A 22,344-nucleotide genomic window follows, 5' to 3' on the forward strand; every position below is an offset into this window, starting at 1 on the left:
GGTTGTTAACCAATGTCATAAAACAGCATGTGTGTTACTGTTACATGAGAAACTATCTGTTCTGTAAGCCTTCACCTGAAGTACAATAAAATATTTAAAAAAATAAAAATAAAAATAACCAAATGAAAGACTTAAGCCAAGATAGGAACTTGGAATAGAGGCTGCTGTTTTAAATCAGTTAAAAGCCTCCTGGTTCACATCGTCACATTGCAGAATTTTCTGTTGGTAGTTGTGATTATCTAAGAGGAGGAGTCATGGGAAGTGACGAAATAATTGTATTCATTAACTTAAAGGCAACACCTGAAAATTGGTTACCCAACCATTTTACTGTAGAGTCAATTACAACTCATGGTGACCTCGTATGTGCAGAGTAGAATTTCACTCCATAGGACTTTCTAGGTTGTGACTTTTCAAAGCAGATCACCAGGACTTTTGGTTAATAGTAGAGTGCTTAACCGTTTGTGCCACCCAGAACTCTGAAAATTGGCTAAAAACCAAAAACCAAACCCATTGCCTTCAATTCTGACTCACAGTGACCCTGTAGGACAGGAGTAGAACTTTCCCATAGGGTTACCAAGGAGCAACTGGTGGATTTGAACTGCCAACCTTTTGATTAGCAGCAGTAGCTCTTAACCACTGCCACCAAGGCTCCAAAAATGGGCTAGGGGATAATATATTCTAAAACAGGTTCTCAAAGTGCAGCCTCCCAGCCAGTAGAATAGCACCACCTGGGAACTTGTTAGAAATGCTAATTATAGTGCCCCCTGGGTGAGACCCAGCAATTTGTGTTCTAACAAGCCCTCCAGGTGATTGGGATACTGCTTAAAGTGTGAAAACAGTCTAGAGGAGTATTTTTTACCCTGAGATGGAAAAAAGTTCCTCATTTTTATTGTCAGGAAGTAGCATCCTCCCTCTGCTCATGCTCATACCCCGCTCTTGCTGTTATTAGAGTTTTATTGGTGCATTAGATTTAAGATGTAGGTGCTCTACCATAAGAGAGGGCAGGGTCTCTACAGTGGCTTCTCCCATAGTGAACATATACCTAAAGGTAACTTCAAGGAAAAAATAGAAGGCTACCACTGCCTCACATTTTCAAAAAAGAAATCAAGGGCCTAGGCTAGGGTCACCAAGTTAGTATGTGACAGAATAAAGCGTTTCACCCAGGTCTTGGAGTCCATGCCCAATACTGTTCCATTTTTCACTCCCTCTGTTTGCAACAGTTCTACAGTGTGTGTTGGAGAGACACTCCCTAAATTCTCAGCCATCACATGAAAAAACAAGATGCAGAGCAGTTTAGTAGCTTACCCTAAACCACACAGAGGGCAGTGAACCCAGGAGCATTATGATAGTAAGAACCAAAAACCAAACCCATTGCTGTCAAGCCAATTCTGACTCACAGAGACCCTATAGGACAGAGTGGAACTGCCCCATAGGGTTTTCAAGGAGCAGTTGGTGAATTCGAGCTGCCGACATTTCGGTTAGCAGTCGAGCTCTTAAACACTGCGTCACTAGGGCTCCAGAAGTGCCTAGATAGTTCATCTTAATTATCTGGCACATAGGTAACACCTGACAAACACGACATATAAAACCTGTTGCCATCAAGTCTATTCCAACTCATAGCGACCCTATAGGAAAGAGTAGAACTGCCCCATAGCGTCTCTAAGGAGCAGCTGGTGGATTTGAACTGTTGACCTTTTGGTTAGCAGCCGAGCTCTTAACCAAGCTTCCTTCAGCTTTCCTCCTTAACATCTTGCACAACTATAGTATAATATCAAATCCAAGAAATTGATGTTGGTACAATCCATAAAGCTTATTCATATTTTACCAATTATACATGCATTCATGTGTATGTATGTGTGTAACATATACTGTGTTACCAGGGCTCCATGATAACAAAAGGGGCTTCAAAAATGGATTGATTTATGAAATTCCACCCCTAGAAAGGATTTTGAGAAGCCACATAATCCACACTTTGTACATAATTTTTATTCTGCCTGACACATTTTTCCTGCTTCCTTCAGCCTGGATAAGGTCTATTCATCATTTAGACCTCAGTTTATATGGCATTTTTCTTAGGAAGCTTCCCCTGAGTAACACTAGACTAGATCAGATGCTCCTCGGTATCCTACTTGTTTCCCAGCATGCTTTACTAAGTACTATTTGTATAATTGTCTAACAAGAAGACTGGGGACCAATCTAGCATGCACAATTGTATAGCCCCAGAAATGAGCATAGCACTGAACACATCACTTTTTTAAATTAATATTACCTGAATATACAGATATATTATGCATGTATATATATGTGTGTGTATAATCAATGGCAACTGATTAATTTATATATATATATATATATATATATATAAAAAAATCAGTTGCTGTTGAGTCTATTCTGACTCGACCCTGTGTGTGTCAGAGTAGAACTGTGCTCCACAGAGTTTTCAATGACTGATTTTTCTGAAGTAGATCTCCAGGCCTTTCTCCCAAGGTACGTCTTAGTAGATTTGAGCTGTCAACTTTTAGGTGGTGGTGGTTAGGTGCTATCAAGTTGGTTCCGACTCTTAGCAACCCTATGTACAACAGAATGAAACACTGCCCTGTCCTGTGCCATCCTCATAATCATTGTTATGTTTGAGCCCTTTGTTGCTGTCACTGTGTCAATCTATCTCATAGAGGGCCTTCCTCTTTAGTACATGAGATGAAGTCTCGCCATGCTCACTTCTAAGGAACACTCCAGCTGTACTTCTTCCAAGACAGAATGGTTTGTTCTTCTGGCAGTCCGTGGTATAATCAATACTAACCTTTAGGTTAGTAGCCAAATATTTAACCATTTGGGCCATCCAAGGTCTCTCTTTCCCTCTCCCTCTCTCTTTCTGTGTGTGTATATATATGTGTGTGTGCGTGTGCATGTGGGTGTGTGTTGTTCTGCGATGCCTTAATTTACTTTACCATAGAATGTTTTAATTTTATAATAATAATTAAGTGTTAAAAAATAAAATCCTATATGGCAGGTGAAATAGCATTTGCTTGTTTTCGATTTTTTCTAACAAAGAGAGAGGTGTGTTTTACTTGGATGGGATCAAGGGAATTAGCATAAACATGAAGACGTACAAATTTTTCACAATAGAATAGTTTCTGATCTTTTTACTTTGAAATAATTATAGATTTATAGGAGGTTGCAGAGAAATGTGCAGAGAAGTCCTATGCACCCTTAACATCTTACACAAGTATACATCCTTAACATCTTACACAACTATATTATGATATCAAAACCAAGAAACTGATATTGGTACAATCCATAGAGCTTATTCATATTTTACCAATTATGCATGCACTCATGTGTGTTTATGTGTGCAACTCTCTGAAAATGTATCGCGTAAATAGCCTTATAACTGACACCATGAGCAACGTACTCAACTCTACAATTACCAAAAGACTGCTTTGTGTTACCTTTTTATAGCCACATCCATCCCTCTCCCATTCTCCCCCTGGTAACCATTAATCCATCGATTTTCAATCTTTACAATTATTTTACCTCACAAATGGAACATAAACGGAATCATTCAGTATGTATCCATTTGACTTCTTTTTTCACTCAGTAGAATTTGCTTGAGATTCATCGAAGTTGTTGCATGTATCAGCAGTTCTTTCTTTTTTATTGCTGTGTAGTATTCCATAGTATCGATATACCACAGATTGTTTACCTATTCATTGGTAAAGGAGATTTAAGTAGTTTCCATTTTGAAGCTATTACAAATAATGTTGCTATGAATATTTATTTATAAACGCCCGCATAAAAATAAGTCTGTATTTCTCCGGGATAAATGCCCCAATGTGCAATTTCTGGGTTTTATGGTAAATTCATTCGTAGTTTTGAAAGGAACTGCCAAACTGTTTTCCAGAGTGGCTATACCATTTCACATTCTCACCAGCAATGTGTGAGTGATCCAGTTTCTCTGCAACCACGTTACCATTTTATATTATCACTATCTTTCACTTTAGGCAGATCATTTTTTAACAAATTAAAAAGTACGTTGATATTGCCCATCCACTTCAAATTGATTTTTCAATACTGTACTTGCTAAACAAAATATTTATTCAAGAATTTGCTCACAAAGAAGCTAAATACTCCTGAGGATCTTTCAACTCAAAAACAAATTTTTCATAATTATGTCACATGTGAAAAGAAAAAGAAAATCCAGGGGGTTAATGTAAAACTCAATTTAAAAGTTAAAAAATTAGAGCAAAAGTGTCAAAAAACAATTTCTCCTGAGGTTTTTTGGTAAATTCAGGCCCCTATTATTTAAAACCTGATTTCTTTGAAATTGTAATTAACAAATTCTTAGCCTCATTAAGGAGATGTATGTGTATTTGACATTATAATACAAAAATTAATTAAGCAAATTCCCCCAAATAATAGAAATAAATATCCCAATCAATAAGTGAAAATGTTAGGGAAAGTTTTAGTCCAATAAAAAGAAGCAATAAGAAAACAAGAGCAGCTAAACTTCCTAGTGATAAGAACCAGAAAAATAAGAGTATAAAGAAAAAAGTGAATATCTTACTACAGCTTTACTGAGTCTGGAAAACCATATACAACTGGAAATATGAATTATTGACTAAAATAGACTTAAATACTCTGTGCACCAATTCAGTGTTAACTAAGGTCATTTGCAACCAAAGGCACTAATTAACTTCTTCTGTAGTTCGTCACTTGACCCGACTGAAATTAATCAGTAATTACTACCTGGTTCTTAATTCATAGGCATGATTCATATTAAAACCCACTAGCACAATGGGAAAATTTGATGGGAGGGCTTAACTGAATCAAAGTGACTAGTGAATGAAAAAAGGTATGAACTAGAATCCAGCATCTTTCTCTTTCCTGACTAGTCCCTTCATTTTGGTTGAGCTCTAACCATGTAGTGAGGGCTTATCAAGAGTTCAGTAGCCTGAAACATAAATTCTGGAATTCATGGCTTATTCTGTTTTACGATATTGCTGATGGTTGTTCTTAGGCGCCATTGAATCAGTTCCTATTCATAGCGACCCCGTGTACAACAGAATGAAATACTGCCCGGTCCTGTGCCAACCTCACAATCGTTTCTATGTTTGAGCCCATTGTAATAGCCACTGTGTCAATCCATCCTGTCGAGGATTTTCCTCTCTTTTGCTGATCTTCTACTTTACCAAGCTTGATGTCCTTCTCCAGGGACTGGTCCCTCCTGATAACATGTCCAAAGTACGTGAAACGAACTCTCACCATCCTTTCTTCTAAAGAGCACTCTGGCTGTACTTCTTCCAAGACAGATTTTTTTTTTTTTTCCATTCTTCTGGCAGTCCATGGTATATTCAGTATTCTTTGCCAACGCCATACTTCAAAGTCATCAGTTCTTTGGTCTTCCTTATTCATTGTCCAGCTTTCACATGCATATGAGGTGACTGAAAACACCATGACTTGAATCAGGCACACCTTAGTCCTCAAAGTGGCATCTTTGCTTTTGAACTCTATAAAGAGGTCTTTTGCAGCAGATTTGCCCAATGCAATACGTCGTTTGATTTTTTAAAAAATTTTATTGTTATAGTTTAAGTGAAAGTTTACAATTCAAGTTAGTCTCTTACACAAAAATTTATACAAACATTGTTATGTGACCCTAATGGCTCTCCCTATACTGTGACAGCACACTCCTCCTTTCCACCCCTGATTTGCCGTGTCCATTCAACCAGCTCCTAACCCTTTCTGTCTTCTCTGTCTTCCCATCTCACCTCCAGACAGAAGCTGCCCATTTAGTCTCATGTATCTACTTGAGCTAAGAAGCACACTCTTCACGTGTATCATTTTATGTCCCACAGTCCAGTCCAATCTTTGTCTGAAGAGTTGGCCTCAGGAATTGTTGTAGTTCTGGTTTGACAGAGACTCCGGGGGCCATGCTTTCTGGGGATCCTCCAGTCTCAGTCAGGCCATTAAGTCTGGTCTTTTTACTAGAATTTGAGTTCTGTATCCCACCCTTCCCCCACTCCATCAGGGACTTTCTGTTGTGTTCGCTGTCAGGGCAGTCGTTGGTGGTAGCCGGGCACCATCCAGTTCTTCTGGTCTCAGACTGATGACGTCTCTGGTCTACGTGGCCCTTTCTGTCTCTTGGGCTAATACTTTCCTTGTATCTTTGGTGTTCTCCATTGTCCTTTACTCCAGGTGGTTGGGACAAATTGGTGCATCTTAGATCGCTGCTTACAAGCCTTTAAGACCCCAGACACCACTCACCAAAGTAGGATGCAGAACATTTTCTTAACAAGCTTTGTTATGCCAATTGACCTAGATGTTCCCTGAAAGCATGGTCCACAGACCCCTATCCCTGCTACTCTGTCCCTCAAAGTGTTTGATTGTATTGAGGAAACTTCTTAGCTTTGGTTTAGTCCTGTTCTGCTGACTTCTGTAGTGTGTGCTGTCCTTCCCCTCACCTAAGATAATTCTTGTCTACTATTTAGTTAGTGAATAACCCTCACCCTCCCTCCCCACCCTTGTAACCATCAAAGAATGTTTTCTTCTGTGTTTAAACCTTTTCTTGAGTTCTTATAATTGTGGTCTTATACAATATTTGTTCTTCTGTGACTGACTAAATTCAGCATAATGCCCTCCAGATTCCTCCATGTTATAAGATGTTTCATGATTCATCGTTGTTCTTTATTGTTGGGTAGTATTCCATTGTGTGAATATACCATAATTTGTGTATCCATTCATCCCTTCACTGACACCTAGGTTGTTTCCATCTTTTTGCTATCATGAACAGTGCTGCAATGAACATGGGTGTGCATATATCTATTCGTGTGACGGCTCTTATTTCTCTAGGATATATTCCAAGGAGCAGGATTGATGGATCATATGGTACTTCTATTTCTAGCTTTTTAAGGAAGTGCCAAATCAATTTCCAAAGTGATTGTACCATTTTACATTCCTGCCTGCAGTGTATAAGTGTTCCTGTCACTCCACAACTTCTCTAACATTTATTATTTTGTGTTTTTTGGATTAATACTTGCCTTATTGGGGCGAGATGGTATCTCATTGTAGTTTTGATTTGCATTTCTCTAATGGCTAATGATCATGAGCATTTCTTCATGTGTCTGTTAGCCGCCTGAATGTCTTCTTTGCAAAGTGCCTGTTCATATCTTTTGCCCATTTCTTAATTGGGTAATTTGTCTTTTTTTTATTGGGGTTTTGCAGTATCTTGTAGATTTCAGAGATTAGACACTAAGTGGATTTGTCATAGCCGAAAATTTTTTCCCAGTCTGTAGGTTGTCTTTTGACTCTTTTGGTGAAGTCTTCTGATGAGCTTAAGTGTTTGATTTTTAGGAACTCCCATTTATCTAGTCTCTCTTCTGGTGCTTGTGCATTGTGACTTATGGTTCGTATTCTGTTTATGCCGTGTATTAGGGCTCCTAGCCTTGTCCCTATTTTTTTTTCCGTGACCTTCATCATTTTTGATTTTATATTTAGGTCTTTGATCCATTTTGAGTTAGTTTTTGTGCATGGTGCGAGATATGGGTCTTGCTTCAGTTTTTTGCAGATGGATATCCAGTTATGCCAGCACCATTTGTTAAAGAAACTGTCTTTTCCCCAATTAACAGACTTTGGGCCTTTGTCAAATATCAGCGGCTCCTAGGTGTATGAATTTATGTCTGGATTCTCAATTCTGTTCCATTCGTCTATATATCTGTTGTTGAACCAGTACAAAGCAGTTTGACTACCATAACAATATAATAGGTTCTAAAATCAGGTAGTATAAGGCCTCCCACTTTGTTCTTCTTCTTGAGTAATGCTTTACTTATCTGGGGCCTCTTCCCTTTCCATATGAAGTTGATGATTTGTTTTTCCATCTCTTTAAAAAACACCAGTGGAATTTGGATCAGGATTGCATTGTAGAACACTTTGGGTTGAACTGACATTCTTAAAATATTGAGTCTTCCTATCCATGAACAAGTTATGCTTTTCCACTTACGCAAGTCTCTTTATTTCTTGCGGTAGTGTCTTGTAGTTTTCATTGTATAGGTCTTTTACCTCTCTGGTTAGATTTATTCCTAAGTGTTTTATCTTCTTGGGAGCTATTGTAAATGGTATTGATTTGGCAATTTCCTCTTGGAAGTTCTCTTTGTTGGTGTAGAGGAATCCAACTGATTTTTGTATGTTTACCTTGTATCCTGATACTTTGCTGAAATCTTCTATTAGTTCCAGTAGTTTTCTTCTGGATTCTTTGGGGTTTTCTGTGTATAAGATCATATCATCTGCAAATAGAGATACTTTAAATTCTTTCCTACCAATTTGAATGCCATTTATTTCTTTTTTTAGCCTAATTGTTCTGGCTATGACCTCCAGCACAATGTTGAATAAGAGTGGTGATAAAGGGTATCCCTGTCTGGTTCCCGTTCTCAAGAGAGATGCTTTCAAACTCTCTTCATTTAGGATGATGTTGGCTGTTGGCTTTGTATAAATGCCCTTAATTATACTGAAGAATTTCCCTTCTATTCCTATTTTGTTGAGAGTTTTTATCATGAATGGTTGTTGGAATTTGTCAAATGCCTTTTTTGCATCGATTGATAAGATTATGTGGTTCTTGTCTTTTGTATTATTAATGTGATGGATTAGATTGATTGGTTTTCTGATGTTGAACCTTCCCTGCATACCTGGTATAAATCCCACTTGATCATGGTGAATTATTTTTTTGACACGTTGCTGAATTCTATCGGCTAGAATTTTGTTGAGGATTTTTGCGTCAATGTTCATGAGGGATATTGGTCTGTAATTTCCTTTTTTTGTGGTGTCTGGTTTTGGTATCAGGGTTATACTGGCTTCATAGAATGAGTTTTGGAGTATTCCATCCTTTTCTGTGCTCTGAAATACCTTTAGTAGTGGTGGTGTTAACTTTTCTTTGAAAGTTAGGGAAAATTCTCCAGTGAATTGCCACTGGGTGGATTTGAACCACCAACCTTTAGGTTAGTAGCTGAACACCAACCACCCAGGGACCTTAAATATTTCCTCTCACCCTCTGCTCCATAATACCATCACTTCCAATCAAGGAAGAGTCTTTTTTAAACTTTTTGAATTGCGTAATTATATCTTACTATCCATTTGTTTTAAAAATACACCTTGATAAAAACATTACTATTACTTCAGTAATGCTTTGCATTTTCTTATCTTGTATTACAGGAAATTTCAACCATAAATATCTAGAGAAAAGAGTACACATTCATCCACTTCAGTGATTACAAAATCCTGGCCAATCTTATTTCATCTTTACATCCATTTATTCCTCAACTTTCCCCCTCCCCAAAACAAAATTATGATGAAGCAAATCCATGACATCATGTCATTTCATCTGTAAATAGTTTAGTATACATCCCTAAAAAATAAGAACTTTTTAAAAAATTCAAAACAACATTAGCAGATTTAAACATTTAAATCAATTTCTTATTATCCAATATCTGGTCAGTGTTTCAAGTATTTGTCAAAATATTATTTTTTTCACACTTTTCTTGAATCAGGATACAAATAAGGTCCATACATTACAATTGGTTGATGTCTTAAATCTCTTTCTGTCTATGGGTTTCCTTCCATCATTTTCTTTTTCTTGCAATTTATTTGTTGAAGGAACCAAGTCATTAGTCCTGGAGATTCCAACAGTCTGGCTTTTTGTGACTGATTCCTTGTGATATAGTTCTGTATACATCTTCAACCCTGTACTTGCTGAAATTTGTAGTTATATTTAGAAATCTGACCAGATCCTAGTTTGATGTTATTGGCAAGGATAATTCATAGCAGATATATGATGTCTGACTATCTCTCTCGTGATTGTTTCCTAGATTAGTAATTCATTTAAGTGAATTCGTGTTTAGTTATCACAAACATTTTGGTATTTCTGTAGTGTTGTTAATCATGAGGTAGGGAGTGGTATGAGATGACACTGGAGAAATAGATAGGCCCATGCTTACAAGCTAGGATCTTATGTTGCATCTGGTATGTAAGGGGTCATGGGTGGGTTTCAAGCAAGAGAGTCACATAGTAGATTTATGTTTTACAAATACTACCTAGTCAGCTATGTGAGAAAGCTTTTGGTAGGAGACAGGACTAGACATCAGAAGAACAGTTAGACACTACCATAATAGTTAAGAGGCCTTGTGGCACGTGGTTAAATGCTCAGCTGCGAATCAAAAGGTCGGTGGTTTGAACCCACCAGCTGCACCAAACAGAAAAGATCTGGCAATCTGCTCCTGTAAAGATTACAGCCTAGGAAACCCTATAGGGTGGTTCCACTCTGCCATACAGGGTTGCTATGAGTAGGAATTGACTCGGTGGACACAACAACACTATAATAGTTGAAGATAAGTTTATTGAATGGAATAATGATTGGATCAATGGATTAATAGATACTGTATGAGTTTTCTAGTTAACCTACCTTAAACTTTAGGTTCCCTACCACAATACTGAAATTACACTTTCAAAACCCACCAATGACTCCCTAACTGCTAAGTCTAAAAACCTCACCTCAATGCTCATCTAGATGATTTGACACTGTAAGTGAAGATGTCAGTGTAAACTTAAGATACAATTCCTGGCCCAGCCCACTAAAGCCATACCATTCTGCATCGCTTTCTAATGTATAAGAACAAAGAAAGAATATTCTAACTTGGTCAAGGTGAAGGATAATGAATGGCATGACACACACCATCACATCAATCAAGGAAAATGGGGGAGTCAATGGCTTTGAGAAATGATAAATGAACCAGTAAAATTTCTGCTCAAAAAAAAAAGGAAGAGATAATTAAGACAACAACGTATGGAAACATATGAGGTTTAGATTAGAATCTTTGTCTTATAAACATTTATTAAAAGGCTAAAAGTTTTGCTAAGAACAGAGAAAATCAAGGAAATCTTCAGACAGAAAGTGGATACAGAACTGAGCCTTAAAGGAAAGACTGGAATCAGATAGGTGGAGATGATAGAGGAGAGAGTTCTAAGTCAGAAAGATATGGAGGCTGAGATGAGAATGTTGTATTCAAGGCACAAATAAGTGTGTTGACCTGAGACAGAAGTTTCCTTTTTAGGGTACAGAAAGACGAGTGTTGGCTAGACAAATTACTCTTGAATTAGAAATACCAGGATAGATAGTTTGGGCTTGATCCAATAGAATTTTGATAAAAGTTTTAAAAAGTAAAAGTTTTAAAAAGATTAAATTGAAAGACAGATTAAGGGTGGAGACAAGCCAGAAACTTGGAGATCAGTTAAGAGATTAATGATTTAATCTGATAGGTCAACCCAGAGTGGAGCCTGTAGAACAAAGAAGAGAAAACAACCTCAGTCTGAAAGAAGAGATATGATATTTTCAAAAGAAGAAAAAAACTTTCAAACATACTGCATAAAATAGAAGATATGAGAAATTTTCTGTATTTAAAAATTCTATGAGATTCTATGTCTCTGGCCTAACATATATGGCATAAAAGATTGAATCATTTCACAACCATGAGTTTAAAAAAGGTTCTGGTATGTCTATATTTTTCACTCTATTCTTTCTCTCTCTTTGTTTAAAAGAATAGCTATGGTAAAGTGGTCTGCTTTTCACCTGGAAGAATATTGTTCTGCTTATTAAAAAAAAAAAATATTGAAATTTCAACAACAACAACCCGTTGCCATCAAGTTGATTCAGACTCATAGCAACCCTATAGGATAAAGTAGAACTGTCCTATAGGATTTCCAAGGAGCAGCTGGTGGATTTGAACTGCCGACCTTTTGGTTAGCAGCCAAGCTCTTACCCACAGCACCACCAGGGCTCCACTTGAAATTTAGAGCCAGATATGTAATTTAAATTTGACAAAACTTCTTTTATTTCCTTTTTGGTTTGGTTTGTTTATAAGTGATTCTTATTCTGTGCTACCCTAAAGCCCTACATGCTTCTCCAAGGTTACACAGAAAGCTAATGGAAGAAGTGGGATTAGAATATGAATCCCTTGGATCTTAGTCTGATGATCTTTCCATTATATGGACACATCAGAAAAGAAGCCAATTTATACCTTGGCTGAAATGAGTGGGGAGAAAAGAATACAGAGACCAGTTGAGGGCCTCTTTGTAAACTACCTCCTTCACTTGATGGCCAAGGCTTCCACATGGAATGATATTACAAATAAATGCATCAACATTAACCCATTGGGGACTTTCTTGGGATTTAGAACAATGATCTCAGCTACACAGTTCAGCTTTGCCTTGATCTGGAGCTTAACTTTGGTCTGAAGGTATTTGAAGGAATAAGAGGAGAAAGAGTATAAACTCCTGGAGAAATGTTAAAATTAATGTAAAAGAAAAATGTATACATACCTGCCTTTATTCTCATTGGTGGGGTTGTATGCGTGGGGGTTCCAATACAATAAATGTTGTTGTCAATGTATGTATAAATTTTTGTATGGAAGACTAACTTGAAATGTAAACTTCATATAAACTACAACAATAAAAAAAAGTAAATAAATTAATTAATTAATGTTGTTAGGTGCTGTTGAGTCAGCTCCAACTCATAGTGACCTTACGTATAACAGAACGAGATGCTGTCCAGTCCTGTGCCACCCTCACAATTATTGCTATGTTTGAGGCCATTGTTACAGCCACTACATCAATCCATCTCATTGAGGGTCTCCCTGTTTTTTGCTGACCCTCTATCAAGCATGATGTCCCTCTCCAAAGAATGAACCCTTCTGAGGACATGTCCAAAGTAAGCGAGGCAAAGTCTCATCATCATCCCATGTGAGGTGTATTCTGGTTGTACTTCCTCCAACACAGATTTGTTTGATCTTCCGGCAGTCCATAGTATATTCAATATAGTTCACCAACACCACAATTTGAATGTGTCAATTCTTCTTTGGTCTTCTTTTTTTCATTGTCCAACTTTCACATGCATATGAAGTGATTGAAAATACCATGCCTTGGGTCAGGCACAATTTAGTCAAAAAAGTGACATCTTTACTTTTTAACACTTCAAAGAGGTCTTTTGCACAGATTTGTCTGATGAAATACATCACTGGATTCTTGACTGCTATTTCCATGGGCATTAATTGTTGATCCAAGAAGAATGAAATTCTTGACAACTTCACCATTTACCATGATGTTGTGCATTGGTCCAGTTGTAAGGACTTTTGTTGTCTTTTTGTTCAGGTGTAATCCATGCTGAAGGCTGTGTAGTCTTTTGCCTTCATCAGTAAGTTCTTCACATCATTTTCACTTTTCAGCAAGCAAGCTTGTGTCATCTGCATATGTCAAGTTGTTAATTCGTCTTCCTCCAATCCTGATGCAATGTTCTTCTTCATATAATCCAGCTTCTTGAATTATTTGTTCAGCATATAGATTGAATAAGTAAGGTTAAAGAATACAACCCTACTGCACACCTTTTCCAATTCTAAACCACACAGTAGTCCTTTGTTCTGTTCACGTAACTGCTCTTGATCTATGTTCCACATGAGCACAGTTAAGTGTTCTGAAATTCCCATTCTTCAAAATGTTATCCATAATTTGTTATGATCCACACAGTGAAATGCCTTCATGTACTTGATAAAACACAGCTAAACATTTTTCTAGTATTCAAAATGGTTGTCAGAAGAGACTCTGAAGCTTGTTCTTGAGCACAGAGTAGCTAAAGTGAAGAGAAGAAATTATGAAATAAAAGAGCTGAAGAAACAATTTCAAAGGTTGACTAAATAGGACAAGGTAAAGTATTATAATGAAATATGCAAAGACCTGGAGTTAGCCAAAAAGGAAGAACATGAATGCCATTTTCAAGCTGACAGGACTGCAATAAATAGTACCTGAATACTCCAGGGTCCACCAACCTCCATTTTATCTCAAATATATTAACTAGTATATTAATTTTTCTATCAAGATTTGAGAGAGAAGAATATATTAATGTTGGGAGACAATTCTCCATGTTTCTACATATCTTGCCTCTGTTCCAGACTATTTTTTCCAAATATATTTGTATAGTGAACAGCCTTAGAAGATAGAGATAATGTCTCCCTCCAGAGCAGAGGGAAATTTTGTTTACCGTTGAATATAATAAAATAATATCTCCTTCTGGGGCAAAAGGAATACATACATATTCTTTTATGGTGAGTGTGTTTTGTATCCTATCTTAGAAAAAAAAAAATCTGCCTACCCTGAGAAATTTTATATTTTGTTTTAACATTAAGATCAATAATGCGTGTTGAATCATTTTTGTGTATGTTGATGTAGCGATCAAGATACATTTTGATTCGTGTGGATAAAGTTGTCATTTTATTTTTGAAAAAGCTTATCCTTCTTCCATTGAGCCACCCTGTTGCCTTTGTAGAAAATCAAGTTACCATATTTGTGTGAGTCATTGCTGCATTCTCTTTTCTGTTTCATTGATTTTGTATCTATCTTTATACCAATACCTCATTGGCTTGATTATTGTTGTTGTTGTCATAATATATGTCAAGTTGATTTCGACTTATAGTGACTCATGTGACAGAGTAGAACTGCCCCATATGGTTTTCTAGGCTGTAATCTTTATGGGAGCAGATTGCCAGGTGTTTCTCCCACAGAGCATTTAGGTGGGTTTGAACCACCAACTTTTTGGTTAGCAGCCAAGCGCTTAACCATCGCACCACCAGGCCTCCTTTTGGCTTGATTACTGTAGCTTTATAGTAAATTCTGAAATCAGGTAATGTAAGTCTCCAATTGTTTTCTTCCTTTTTGTCTTCTTTTTCAAAATTGTTCTAGCTATTTAAGTCCTCTGCATTTTCGTATCAATTTGAAAATCAGCTTGTCAGTATCTATAAAAAAGTAAATCTTCTGGGATTTTGATTAATAAATCTATAGATCAGTTTGAGGAGAATGGGTTGCTTGAGAATTATACTTCTGATAGTGAGCTTCTGATTCTTTATCTGCAAAATGGAAAAACAAAAATGGTTTAGATGTGTGTTGTATGAATTAGGTGAGACATTTTATGCCAAGTTCTTGTCTGGCACATAATAAATGCTTATTATTATTACTATTATTATTAACCAAATAGTTTCATATATGTCAGCTCAAATGATTCTGACCCTAACCATGTACAGTAAATGGGACAGGACTTAGTACCACCAAGTATCTTGCCCCAAATCCTATAGCTAGTAAGTGGTGGAGACATGTCTTGAATCAAATAAGTCTTCCAGTTCTGATACTGTTTTCACTATAATAGGTTCTTAGAAAAAGGCAAAGGAGGAGACAAGGAAACAGAGATCTCTGAACAAAGATTCATCCTAAACATAGTCCCAGGACAGGAACTGACAAAAGAAGAGACTGTGCGCTCTGTTTTTTTTTTTCTGCCTCCACTCCTGAGCTCCCCACACTTTCTTCTTCCCTGTCCTCATGGCCCCTCAGTCATCCAGATAATCATTTTGTCAGCCTTCCTACTATGGACCTAAAGTCTTAAGCACTGGTGGAAGTCTGGCTTATCAGGTCAGCCAAATGAGCTGGGAGCTCAGTCAGCGCTCCATCTGCAACTCTGTCCCAAGCACCTCCCCCGTGGCAATCACATGTGGGTTGGTCCTCCGGCCATTTCCTGACAGCTGACATGCAGTTGACAGAGACCAGAGATGTATGTCTTAGAGCAAATAAGCCTGCCAGCTTAGCTATACTTGCCTTGTTTGATAGTTTCCACTTTTCAAGGTGACCTCATGTTGGAAGCTTCTGGAAAGTTAATAAAGTTCTTCTCTTTCAGCCCTTTTCTGGCTTCCTGTCCATTTCAGGAGCTGTTTTTATTTTATTTTTTTTAATTTATTTTGTTTTTTTTGGCTGAATTTAATCATTGAAAGAATAGTTCACTGCAATCAGCTGAAGAAGGTTATGAAGTTGAGAACTTTCATGCCTAGCAGGCGTATCATTTTATAGAAACAACTGAGTTAATATCTGAAGGGATATATAAACATTTACTTTATAATTTGGTGCCAGGTTTCAGTGGAATGTTAATTTTTATGGATGCACTAATAAACGTGTGCTACTTTGGGGTGAAAAAAAGAAGGAGTGTAATGGAAACACTGACATCTCTCTTAAAGAGTCTAATTAACCCAACCCAAAACTATAAACACTTCACTAGCTAAAGGACTTGGAATGAATTAGGTAAACTGTGGGATATATTTACTAATAAAATATCTCAATAGAATGAGTTTTGTTTCTTCAAACCAGTTACTAGTGTTAAATGCCATGCTAAAACAATGTCTCTCCCCAAATGTGACACAGATTAACAGTTTAATATAATTAAACAAGGAGCAGTTCCCAGGTGCTAAGATTCATGCAAAGGCAATGAAGATGGGAAAAGCACAGCTCCTGCTCTCTAAAACTTCATTCAAGAAGCTGCTTCTGAGATCTTGCAAGGTACTAGAGCACTCCAGACCTTGGAAGAATGTTCATGACTGAACTGAGGGAATGGCTGGATTTATCAGAAAGCCCCAATGAAGGAAATTGGTTCTTGAACTTGAGGTGAACTAGACTATTTTGGAGGCACCAAACATGCCCCCAAAGTTGTCCTCTGTGAGTTTAGTGAATGGAGCATCACAGAAAACACAGGGCAACATAGAGTGGTTCTGATGACACTTGGGCCAGCCTTTGGTTTAGTTCAGTGTCGAGGACTCAGAGAAAAGGAATACTGGTGTGAGTAAAACAAGTTTTAATTTTAGGCTAAATCTGGGAATTGAGAAGGTACAAGGAACAAACTTCTTAGAGATTTGGTTTTTTTCTTGAAAGCATATTCCAAGGGGCAAATTTTTACAAAAACTTATTCTATTTATTCAGGAAGTCTAATTTTAATTACACCTACTCCTCACTTCTACTCCTTACATATCGTTTACCTCATTATCCGACATTTCCCATTTACAACAACTTTAAAAAAAAAGGCAGTGTTCCTGACGGTCCTGGCCCCACACAGGCTGCAAATGGACCCAGGGCGCCCTCTGTCGGCCACCCCAAGTAGAATGATATACCAGAGGCCCCGGCCATGGCCAGGCCACGGGAGGAATGGCGGCCACCAGCCGCGGGACACCTCCTCCCGTTTGTCTGCAACATCTCGGTCTGGCCACGGAGGGAGTGAAATGACGGCGTGATGATGGGAGGTCCTGGCCAGCAGGGGAAGGCCTAGCAAGGACCCAAAGTGCCGGAGATGTTTGTGAGGGAAGGCAGGAAGGAGGGAGAGGGAAGGGGACTGCCCTGGACTGCACGGCTGGGTAGACAGAGAATGAACAGGATTCCCGCCCAAGGTGTATAGCAGGCAGCAGGGGTCAGCAGGTGGCAGGGGGCGGGCAACCCCTGACCATCACCACTAACAAACCCAGCAGCACGGTGGGGAAGGGCCCCCCACCCCCCGCCCCCACCATGCCTTGTGCATCTCATGATGCACCAGGGGTGCCCAATGGGTGGAGAGTGTTGGAGGGGAGGGGAAACCAGCCCGGAAGACAGGTCTCCGACAGCCGGCTTTCACTTAACGCCAGTTTGGCATAACAACTTGGTCTTTGGAACGCAACCAGGTCGGTAAATGAGGAGTGGGTGTAGATCAATTTGCAGCTCATTCATACCACTGGCTCATTTAAGTTAATAGTTATTTAAATTCTTGAGTTTCTTAAATTGGCTGCTCTCAAGCCATGTTTTCTCCATCACATGCTATGCTTAGGGAACTCATAGAAGGTCACATCTGGACAGGACCTTAGCTAGCTCAATGTTTCCCAAAATCTTTGGGCAGGAGGGCAGGGAGAAATTTTAAAGCTTGAAAAAAAAAAAAAAAAAATCTACTTAGGCTGTGGTTTGAACCCACCAGCTGCTCCACAGGAGAAAGATGTGGCAGTCTGCTTCCATAAAGATTACAGCCTTGGAAACTCTATGGGACAGTTCTGCTCTGTCCTTCAGGGTTGCTATGAACTGGAATAGACTACAAGGCAGTGGATTTGGGCCTCTTTCTGGGAGTTTTTCTTTGCCTTCTCCCTCCAATTTTGGCCTTACATAGAGAACTTTGAACTTACTTTTCCTTCTGGAGTTATGCCCACTCCTCCAAACCAAAGGAACAGTCTTCACCATGACCTATAGTAACTACAAGTTGTGGTTCTGATCCTATCATTTTGGGAACCTATAGGACAACAATTTTGAATTAGATCCTGAAATTGAATTGCATAATTGGAGCTGGTCACTTTTGCCAACTTGACCTGACAGATTCGTGATCTGGTAGTTCCTGCAGAAAGTGTTTCCCATGTCTGATGATTGTTTGGCTAGGTAGAGCTTTCACTGCGATAAAGTGCTTTAGAGCTGTGGTTAAATGTAGCTCCAGTAAAGATTTCAATAGTGTGAGGAAACATAAAAGGTAAAAGCACAGGCAGGCTTGAATTTGGACCTCGTCTCCATCATTTGCTAGAGCTATGTGATGCCCACCTAAGTGACTTGACCTCTCTAACTGGGACTTCCCCAGCTGGAAAATGGGTAATTGTGGATCCTACTTAATAGAGTGATTTCAAGGATTAAAGGAGGCATCAAAATCAATCAGATAGTAAATACTCAATTCCAGCCATTATAAGGCAAGACAATGTTCTTGGGGGGGAAAAAAAAAACAGTATCTTTCTAGAATAGAGGCTTCCTGTCCTTTGCCCTAAAACTCTATACTGTTCAGGAACTATTTTTCAGGCACTAACAAAACTGCAGTGCTTTTTGTGATTGAGAAGGTGGTGATTAAGGTCGTCAAGTATGGGCTGGGGATCTCTCCATTAAAAGTCAGAGTTTCAAGGTACTTGTGACTGAAAATCTCTTGTGAGTCTAACATGGGCCAGGAATACTGCTTTACTCCTTTGAGATAAGTGTAGGAGTGAAGACAACTTTGAGCAGCAAAGATCTAGGAGAGTGGTGGGCATGAAAAAAAGACAGCGTATCCATCAGACCAGGGAGTTAATTCATCTACTTAAGTCAAAGACCTGCTGGCTACAGAATGAAAGCTCTGCCGAGCACCAATGAATTGAAATTCTGTTCGGTAGATGTTGAAAAGGAAAAAGAAGTTTGCAAAAACCTGTCCCACATCTCCCAGGGAGCTGCAGGTGTTGAGGGTTGTAAAATTTAATGGCAATCAAAATTAAAGCTCACTTAATTACACGGAAGGGATGACTCCCTTCATAATGGAGGGTTATTTCATAATCTCTACAAGCTTCTCCTGGCTATATGTCTGGCTATGCCTAAGAGAACTTGTCTAGGTCACTCTTTCATTACTGGTAATGGAGCCAGTGGGGATTTGGAGTAGAATTAGAAGATTGTCTGAGTGGTGTTTTATTATGTAAGATTTATGTCAACTCCAGCTCCAATTATGCAATACTATTTCAGGTTCTGTCCACTTACAGTAGTTTTCACATGTTGCTGTAAATAAAAATCTGTGTTTTTCTATTTGGTGAACATGTGTCTATACTGCAAAATCTAGTAGGTTCTCTAACGTTACACATATGATTTGTGAAGTTTGGAAGCAAGACAAGTTGATAAGTAAGTTTGATATAATTTATGTGTAAATTGATCTGAATCTGGCTATTTTATAGTCTTTCTTTCTTAAAGTACCTGAATTACCCCACTCCTAGACTTTTTGAAAGGATGATGTATTTGAAAGTCTTTTGTAAACAGTAATGGTCTGTAAAGAGGAAAGTTGTCTTATGAAGAAGTGTTGCTGTTGTTGTTTCCATGATGCTGATTATATTCAATATGAGCCCATATTTTTTTTTTTTTAAAAAAAGGAAATTGTACTGACTGAAGGTATAACTGCTGGGCCCATTTAAGGGAGGTAGTATGATGTAGTGAATAGGAGCATAGACTATGAAGCTAAAATAATTTCAAACAGTTTGTCATTTTGGTGGCTAAGATATCAAACAGAATGATAACTCACACTAGAGCCTCCACTAAATAAATTGTCAATAATCCAAATTTGCTTTTGGAGTTTTGTATAGCTTTCATCTTCCATGTAAAGGCTCCTACTTCGTCTTACCCAGACCTAAGTTTTCATATTCTTGACATTCAGATACTTTTCTTCCTTTATTACCATTTGTAAATGTGTATTTTCTCCTCAAGAAAGGTTAACTATCTGGAGTGCAGGGGCTGTATTTGGTTCATTTTTGTGCCTTCCTATGTACTTAGAATGTGTGTTTTAGTTCATCAGTGCCAGGGTGAGGTAAGCCGTCAAGTTTCCCCCACCTAGATGGTTCCTAACTTTCACCATTGGGGTTGCCTAAAGCTTCTCCTGAGGCTTGACCTTGGAGCGATGGTCTGGCCAAAGATGTCTTCTCTGTGTCCCTCCTCTCCACCCAATGCTTATTCAAATATTTATACATTATTGATAATAAGTCTTTGATTTTATGAAGTTTACATTCTATCCTTTAGTTCCAATTGTTCTTACCCTCCAGCTCAGCTATTTCTCACCACTGCTATTCCTAAGAATAAATAACATTCTTTCTATGTGGATTCTTAGAATAACCCAAACAGCTCTCTCATTAACAAACTTGACAATTGTCATAGCTGCTTATTTACCTAGATCCTAAGCCTGTAATCTTTTGAATATCGCATAAGTTCTCTTTCCCTTCATGTGTATTTGTTTTTCCATTTTAACAGTTAGAATGGTTTGAGCTGTAATAAAAATCACAATTGTCAACAACTTAAACCATAAGGACATCTATAACCTGGGTGTCATCAACTCAATTTTGACTCACAGCAACTCAATGCTGCAAAGTAGAGCTGCTATAATCTTCTAGGTTGTAATTTTTATGGAAGCAGATCATCAAGTCTTTCTCCTGTGGAGCCACTGGGTGGATTTGAACCTTTCAATTAGCAGCCGAGTGTTTAGCCATGGTGCCACCAGGGCTCCTTTTTATACTTTACATGAAATGAAATCCAGACACAGAAGGTTTCAGACTTATTTTATCAGTTCAAACAAGTCCTTAGGCTTGTCATTTCTTGGACCCATGATGGTTGCTTCTATTCCTGGCATCATGTTGTCTTCAAATGCACATGTAGGTAGGAAAGGAAGTTAGTTTTTTTCTCTGCATCTCTTTTAATAAAGGAGGAAACTTTTCTCAGAAATCATTGAGTAGACTTTCCCTCAGGTCTATGGACCAAGATTGGGTAAGTGACCATTGTAGTGAACTGAATGGTAGCCCCAAAAAAGATCTGCCCATGTCATAATCCCCAGAACATGTGAGTATTACCTTATTTGCGAATAGAATTTTTGCAGAGGTGGTTAAGTTAAGGATCTTGAAATAAGAAGATCATCCTGGTGTATCCTGGTAGGCCTTAAATCCAATGACAATTTCCTTATGAGAGACACACAGAGAAGAGGAGGAGGAAGTGTGACCACAGAGGCAGAGACTGGTGTGATGTAGCCACAAGTCAAGGAATGCCCACAGCCACCAGAAGCTAAAAGAGTCAAAGAAAGGATTCTCTCCTAGAGGCTCCAGAGGGAGTGCAGCCCTGTCACCACTTTGATTTCAGACTTGTGGCCTACAGAACTGTGAGGAAATAAATTTCTTTTGTCTTAAGCCACTCCATTTGTGTAATTTGTTGTGGCAGCACGAGGAAATCAATGCAGTCCTTCCTATGTAAAACGAAAGAAAGATCCATGTATTTAGCTTCTTTTTTTTTTTTTTTTTTACTTAATAGAGGAGATGGGATAGGCCTTAATGAAGAAGATTTGGAATGGCTGTTGGCTAGGGAACCAATATGTCTGACATACCCAATTATTTAAAATGCTAGAAAAGTGGATTTGCTGGGGTTTTTTTTTTTTTTTCCTACTTGAATTTTCTCTGATGTTAGTGTAGCTTTTACTCTGACTTCAAAGGCCAGTAGCAGTGCAGTGGTTAAGAACTTGGCTGCTAACCTAAAGGCTGGCAGTTGGAATCCACCAGCCACTCCTTGGAAGCCCTATGGGACAGTTCTATTCTGTCCTACAAGGTCGCTATGAGTCAGAATCGACTCGACAGCAACGGGTTTTTGGTTTGTTGGAGGCCAGAGTCTTTTAATAACAGTCATAATAGCCAACAGTTTTATAGCTTTACAGTTTAGAAAGTATTCTCTTTATGCGTTATCTCACTAGCTCCTAATAACAGCTCTGAGAAGCAAATATAACTATTGTGCTCATTTTGTGGAGGACAGTACAGTGCAGTAAGGAGAATAGACTATGAAGCTAGAAGAAACTCAGCTAGAATCCCCAGGTCTGATATTTACTATGTAAACTTGACCATGTCATTTGACCTCTCTGAGTGTCAATTTTATCATCTATAAAGTGGGGATGATACTAATACTTACCTCATCATTGTATTAAAC

This window comes from Trichechus manatus, unplaced genomic scaffold (assembly GCF_000243295.1).
Source record: "Trichechus manatus latirostris isolate Lorelei unplaced genomic scaffold, TriManLat1.0 scaffold00006, whole genome shotgun sequence".
Classification (NCBI taxonomy): Eukaryota; Metazoa; Chordata; class Mammalia; order Sirenia; family Trichechidae; genus Trichechus; species Trichechus manatus.